We start from the raw sequence: 7,881 nt of genomic DNA on the forward strand, positions 1-7,881 counted from the left end.
GAACGTAATTTAAGGAATCGAACGCTCCTAAAATAATCTTTACATCTATAGTGATAAAATGAGTATTCCAGCGACGGCAATTGTTTGTGTGGTGTCCTGTGGACATCCGGGACTATACACAGTGGTCAGGTGACCGAGAGTGTGTGCGTGTATGTGAAAAAGAGCGGGAGTTCGAAGGGTGACGGTGTGTTGTTCGAGTTATTGACCTTAGTGGCTTCTAGGGATATTACAGTTTGTTTGTTTGTGGGTGTGTATGTGTGCTGTTGGTATGATAATCAAGTTCATTCAATATCTGATAGTAAACTATCAGATATGATAACAAGAGAGCTAAATTGTCGCGTGTAAGCTCATTTAACGGATGCATACCACGTTTAAAGGGGAAGGAATTGATAGTCATTTAAAGGGTTTAGTGCTTAACTCTTTCAATATTGTGGTAATGAAAACTTCCACTATTCATTTACACAGATAGTTGCCTTCCTCCTGTTTGTTTGTTTTTCTGTTTTTTTTTTGTTTGTTTGTTTTGTTTGTTTGTGGGTGTGTGTGTGTGTGTGTGTGTGTGTGTGTGTGTGTTGTTGGTGTGATAATCAAGTTCATTCAATTTATCAAATACCCATAAAAACTAAGTAGAGCCTTAATTGTGTTACTTGTAACGTTATGTTAAATGAAGATTTCTATGATTTATTACCACAAATAGTTACCTTCTTCTTCTTTTCTTCTACTGTGCTCTGAAAACACAAAAAAAATGGAAAATTACGATCGAGTCAACTTGTGAATTGGATAAGCCAATGTAATTTACGTGTCGTGAATAGAAATTGATGCTTGATTTCCATACCGCTAAGGTATGAATCGTTCTAAGAAGTGTTGGACTCGGGTAAATGAGCGTTTTGAGGAGTCTAATGTGCAATTAAATTACACCTCAGACAGAAAATATGGTCTGAGTAGGAGTTAGTGTAAGGTCATCACTGTTCCAAGATTTTACCGTAAAGGTTTGTGGAAAGAAAGTTCAAAAGAGTGCTGTTTTGTTTATGAAAAAACTATTGTTGCACTGCTCAGCTAGGCATTTACCTGCGATATAAGCATAGGGACAAGCATATAAAAGCTAATATGCGTTGATGGGAAACTCGGACATAAGGATAAGCATATATGCATAAGATTATCAAAAGGTTGCCTCCTTTTTATGCCTCTGCTGTCTAGTGAGTCACGCCGTAAATGGCCTTGTGTTACTGCCACAGTCATAGTAACTTTCCCTGTTACGAAAGAGTGGTTGGATCAAATCTGCAGCGCGAAGGTAACTTTGTCGTTTTGCCTAACCACCCGTAACCGCCCGAACCGCGCGATTAGCTCGCGCGAGAACGCTTTTCCCCCTACCTCCCCTACTAAGCAGAATTTCTCCTCAAATCTCCTCAATAGCTTGGAAATCAATAAACCAATCAGAATCCGTCATTTGCACATATATTTTGATGGCTTTAGGGGGTACTAGAGGGGCATCTTACTGTGCGTTCATACTAAATGATCAAATTTGAAAATATGGCGTCAGCGCAGCCGACTTTCAAAATTTTCCAGTCAGATTTTTCGTTCCTTTGCGATCGAGTTAAACCTTGTTGAACTCAGAACATAAAGTAGCATTGCTACAGAATACTCTTCATTAAATAATGATATCAAGGTCTTAAAGGTGACAGAATAAGCTCTCGAGTCAACGACAGTTCAATTCTCTCTTAAGCCATGCGACTTGTGGACGTAAATTGGAAACCGAACTTTCAGACTTCAAGCAGAGCGTAGCGACAATTTGACGATTCCATGGCCCGGTGAATGTTATGTTCTAATAACAATGTGTTCAAAAAGTATAGTTTGATAGAAAATCGTCGTAGTTTTTCAGAATTTTCAACATAACGCTACGCAATTTTCTGGCCACGAAGTCAAGTGAACAACCTAAGCATGATGAATTTTACCGCGTGGGCTTTATACACGTAAGAAATTCGTACGTTTTTCGCTTATAACAGCAAATCAAGAACTGAATAAAACTGTCGTCTCGAAATATTTCTTGGTCATTTTCGTCTTGCTTCCTACTGACAGATTCAATAAAACTTGAGATCTATTCGCTCAGGGACACATTTTCATAGTCCTTTTGAGATATGACCCGCGTGCCTATTTCCACACATACGCAACCTATCGCTTAACTTTCTTTCTTTGTCTTCGCTTTTCTTTTTCGGACACAATAGTCACTTTCCTCCAGATATACACTCAAAAATAGAAGCATTGACGCCATAAATTAAATATATGCTGCAAGAGACAAAAGTGTAATCCGAGATTGATCAAACTAATTCACGGATGAAAAATGTATAATTTGAACTCTTTTAAGATTATCATTGGCTTTTTTTCAACCCCAGCATTATTCTTAGCAACAAAGGTCGCATTCGTTTGTTTATTACTCGCCAAAACTATCAAATACACTCAAAAGCCTTAAATCGAAAAAAGTTTAAAAGGAGTCGACTAATCAAGTGAGCGGACGAGTGCCAATCTTCACATAATATCTACAAATCGCGCATGTGAGCAATTCACGAGTTAAAAAAGGATCTGAGGGATTCAAGTCACTGAGCGTATTTTAATTCGCTAACACTTCAATGCGTCATCTCACGTATAATGGACTTAAAAACCAAAGTTTAAATAATCCAAAATTAAAATAACAAAACGTTTGTAGAGAAAATAAATAGATTTCAAATTCCTGACTGCATATCACACACAGGAAAGACACTCATAACAGAATATAGGTTCTGCATAAGGACGATATGCATACAATAGGTATAGTAAGGGATCGGTTTGTGGGTTGAGTCACTTATTCCATATCATATCTTCCATTATCATAAGTCACTAAGCGCATGAAATTTTGAATAGTCTATAATAATAGGGTTACAGACGGAATAGTTGTTAGAAGTAACTAAAATCATTAGTAAGTAAGCCGTAAATATACGCTCCACCTGTATTTCAGCTGAATTCGAATTTTATCTTACTTCATTCAGCTAAGCCTAATGCCATTCTCGTGACAAGGGACACAGTTTTTTTTTTCATACAGACAGATCTAGACCCGTAAATAACCGTTTTGTTAGGAGTTGCATTAATTAATATTTCTGATGCTGTCGCGCAACATACCCTGCAGGTGATAGAGGAGTACTCTATTTGCAAGCAAGAAAAGAAGGAAATTTCCTTGGAATCCCTTTCACAATGGGCTGCATCTTGACATCATATCAGTTAAGGTGCGGTTATCAACAACGCAAGCCCCAAACATGCATTGGCGCAAAGGTTAAATTTCGGTCAAGAACAACAATGAAATTTCGGAGAATAATAGTTGTAACTTAAGAGTTGTAAGTTGTTCTTTGCATTACTTTTGCACAGTACTGTATGATGTAATAGGATCAAACTAAAATAATTATGTTGTAAGCTTCTAGTATGTTCTGGAAAAGCTTTGTAAATAAATATAAGAACCTGGCCGCGTAGTTGGAGTAGTTGCTGTTGTCGGGAGTGATGACCGACTGTTTGGAAAGCTATACCAAGAGAGAGGACTGCGTAAAAGATAACAAATTTCAAGGAAGTTTTGAGAAAACTGTAAGATATAAATCATCTCAATCCCCTACTGATTTTGCTGAGAATATACTCTTGCATGATAAAACCTGAATGATTGCTTATGTTTGCAAAGAAGAAGGATTATGGAAATAGCTCAGTTTTCCCTTTTGTTGTATCTCTCAAAGAAATGAAGGTTTGCCATCAATTAACCATGACAACTCTTGAAGTGAATTATCGCTGAACATTTCAAAGAAGCCCTATGCTTTTATATTAACATTTGCGTTGTTAAATAGCCTTGACTCCCAATATATTTGCTTGATTAAGCCTGAAGAAGCGTTTTTTATTATTCACTTGTTGCACTCGTCTTCTGGGTGTAGACCATGGATTGATTTCGAGTTTTTTTTTTAAACACGATCGGCCGTCCATCGATCAACGACTTTTAAAAGTTTTTACGATCGGCCCTCCATCGGTCAACGGACTTTGTTTGACTTTGTTGCCGCGCGAGTGAACAAGTGAATAATTATAACGCTTTTTCATTGTAATCAAACAGATATCTTGGGAGTCAATAGCTATTTAACTACGGAACGTTAGATAGAAATGTTTTACAGCAGGTTTATACTTGACTGGGTAAAAGCCTTCCATGGTTTTCAAAGTCTTTTTAAACACGATCAGCCGTCAGGGAAATGAGAGATTGGGGAAAGTGAAACCAGCGCTTTCATTGTTTTCGAGTAGTTAGAATCTCTGATTAAAAATACCAGGGCATTCAAATAAGCGTAGCTACCTTTAAGTGCACATGGGAGGTTGACTCACCCTCGGGGTACAAGGTCTTAGTATATAATAGTTCTGCTGTGCAACTTTAACATTTTTCCCATTGGGGAAATAAATCGCCAAGACGTTCTAGATATTTTCCAAGCGTTAGATAAGATAAGGCTTTCAAAAAATCAGTTAAAATGGAACAGTTTAGTAGTTTGCGGAACTAGGTCGAAGTCAGTGTATTAATATTGTAGGTGGCGCATGCATTCAGTTGAGATTTCTCTCCCACGAGACATTATCACAAGCCAAGCAGCTCAACAGAACAAAGGCCCGTGCACATCGTGTTTTCTCGGTTAAAGATAGGACTCTGAGCCAGCAACAGAAAACTTTGAAACTAATGAAAGAAACACTGTTCAGTAATCACAGCCTATCTTTGTGTATCTCTGAGAAGTTAACTGCCATTCCTCTCCTATTTTTTGAATCATCAATATTAAACTTACAAGAGCGAAGAAAGGGAGAAAAAGAAGATAACAGATTTTTGCTCTTGTTGTCTCTCTTAAGTAATTAGGAGTTGCTTTCAACTCAACACATTAAATATACGATTCGATGAAAGGTCAAGAGCTCTTGTATGGCCATTAAAACATTAATTTATCTCTGAAGGGAGACAACAACAATTGTGGCAAAAACAAATGAATACAACGTGAAAACAAAGCGCTAATTAATACGCTCGAAATCGTTTCCACTACTCGAAGATTACTTTCTGCTGAGCACTAAAGAACGCGACGGTCTGATAGGGATCTAGAATCAAAGAGTAAATCCGAAATATAATCTGAAATTAAACCTCTTGGCTGGATCTCTCTGCATGGGCGGTTGGCACATTATGCCATAGTGGCACAACCGTTAGCAATGGCGAAAATAAACTTCTCTGTGTTTCACAATGAAAACAGTTGAGCGCCAAAGCGCTTAATTGTTTTAATTATTTGCAACTGTAGGTTTAAAGTCAGGCTTTTGATACATCAGTTAAATGAAACAGCTCAGTTGTTTGCAGCATTTAATCGAAATCAGTTTTATCTGAGATGCGCTTTCAGTCAGCAAAATGTAAACGCACGTCCGGGATTTTGACAGCACTATTACTTGTCGCGTCTACGTTTGCTTTTATAATCCCTACGGGGTCTGAATACTTCCAAAAAAAATTGTCTTCCTTGCTGCTGAATCATGAGTTATTCCTTTGCCACTAGGTGCACGATTAGTACTTTAATTGAAAAAAATAAACAACAAGAAGGCATTACTCGCGTAAAATATTCGTAAAGAAATACTTTTAAGTTTAAAAAAAATCCAAAGAGATTGTATAGAGTGTATCGGATGCAACTTCTTTTAAAAGTTTAACTATTTCAAATCACTATGCGCATGTCACAGATAGGAAAGAGTGAAGGGTTGATGGGAAGAGGGTGCTCACTTACAATTCACTTTTCTTATTATTTGCCGTGTACAAAAGGTACAAAAGGGGGCCTGGGAGCAGCATCATATTGTTCCTTGAGCCGCTAGTCATTGTGAAAGTAGGCTCAAGCAAAAACAGTTTCAGTCACATGGAAAATTTTTTCTTTCTGAAATACAAAAAGTCACTGATATTTAACCTATTCTGACAAAGACGGGCCATATGTATTTTTTCAGTCTGCAGTCAAAATAATGAAAAAATGAGCAATAATCGCAGCCTTTGATCTTTGTGTCCCTTCCCTTTGTGAGAGGTCAATCGCCAGTTCCCCTATTTTTTTTAAAAAATCAATATAAAAATTATATTGTATGAAAAAGGGTAAGCTCTTATTGTCTCTCTCAAGTAAAGATAATTTGCTATAAATTAATTATAACTAATACACGATTCGATGTAAGGTTTCTAGATCTTACATGTCCATCAAACGATCCATTTACCTCTGGAGGGAGAAATTTATTTTCCGTGGCAAAAACTAATAAACTCAACGTGAAAATAAAGCACTAACGCGTCCAAATACCTAGCGCGAGTAACTGTCCGAAAAGGTAACGCTTCTAACGGATCGGTCAAAATTGAATAGTTCAGTCGTTTGCATAAGTCAGTTTACACTCCTCCATTCTGGCATATGTGGTGCGACGAGACTTCATTCCCACTGCGATTACAACTCAGTATACCAAGCTGCGGTACAGTTCTTTTAAGGACCTTTAGATTCAATGGGCGATTCGTGATCATTTCAACTAAAGATTATCAAAAATGAATGAATTGCACTTTTAGATAAACACCATGCCATTAGCAACGCTGAAAGGCACATTAAAGAATACTATCTCAAAGAAGAAAGTCTGAGGCACTATCAGAAACATCTTGGATGGACCAGTCTGCCCATATGAGGCCCCCACACCATCAGCATTTATTGTTCTATTGTAAACATTTTGCTTAAAGAATTTGACGCAAGACAAGAGAGAAGGGAGCACAGGCTTAGTAGTAGGGCCCATGAGATTCCTTCCATTTTGAATTGAACCTCCGCCTTTTCTATTTGCAGAAGCGATGTGAAAATAGAGGGCCAAGACTCCGAATTGATTTGCAACAGTCTTATGAGATCAGACCTTTGATAGATCTCTAAGTTATTACGACACCGTTAAGTCGCGTGCGGCATTTAATAAAAATTAGTCCACTTTTACATGGCATTAAGGATGGATTTATTCCCGAACAGGAACCGTCATATAAGGCAAGTAGCTTTAGCCAGATGAGTGCGAAAAAAATGGAATTGATACCTATGAGCCCTTACACGTAAACAGGTGACTCGAGTTTCCTAGGTATATCACACTTAATTTTTCATACTCATTGTCTGTGAACATCTAGAGTGCGTATTTCTTCTCCGTTAAGTATCACCGCAAACTGCTGTGTAAGTGCTACAGATTGTTCTTTGGTCGTCAGGTACTATTCTTCATTTTTTTCTAGGTGCCGTTCCATAAAAAAAAAAAAAAAAAAAAAAAAAAAATCGATAAAAGGTAGTCAAATTCGGATGCAGTTATAACCTTTCAATTCTATGGCTTTTAATCCTATTAGGGGCCACGTACGGATGTCATTGTTCATTTCAAAAGAAAAAAAGGATTTCAATTTGAAAATGCCGATTTTAGGAACGTACTTCTTCGCACTAAAAGGCTTTTTAGCTCAAATGAATAGCCAGTTAGAACTATGCAAGCAAGGAACTTCTGCTATAAGTAAACTTTTTCTACATCGTACTTTCCCTTTAACGTCAATGTATTAAATAAGAAGAATGCATAGTTTTTTTCTGACCATAAGCCTCCACTAGGTGTTGTTATAAAAAAACACTAAGTATATCCTCCCCGTCCAAGTGTGTATTATTTACGCGAATAAAAGTTGACAGCAATGTCCATTATAAATAATTACTAATACATTTTACGATAAAGGGAGATCCGAGGACAAAATTCATATAACATACAATGAAACAGTAACTTTGGTATACATTTGGAGACCTTAATTGAGGATCTCAGTGGAGTTAGCCGTCATCCATCGAATGGCCAAAATATCAACCTTCAACCGTCAAAACCGCAATATTTTGA

General features: G+C 37.3%; 1 protein-coding gene across 1 annotated transcript in view; it reads right to left on the reverse strand.

Annotated features, from left to right (window-relative positions):
* LOC148718486 (uncharacterized) overlaps nucleotides 1–725 on the reverse strand; it is a 153,811-nt gene extending 153,086 nt beyond the window's left edge. The window contains exon 1 of the mRNA XM_088741008.1: nucleotides 699–725. The gene's annotated coding sequence lies outside the window, so the exon portion shown is untranslated. The remainder of the gene's footprint in view (nucleotides 1–698) is intronic.
* Nucleotides 726–7,881: the final 7,156 nt, after the last annotated feature.

Source organism: Stylophora pistillata, chromosome 12 (assembly GCF_964205215.1).
Source record: "Stylophora pistillata chromosome 12, jaStyPist1.2, whole genome shotgun sequence".
Classification (NCBI taxonomy): domain Eukaryota; kingdom Metazoa; phylum Cnidaria; class Anthozoa; order Scleractinia; family Pocilloporidae; genus Stylophora; species Stylophora pistillata.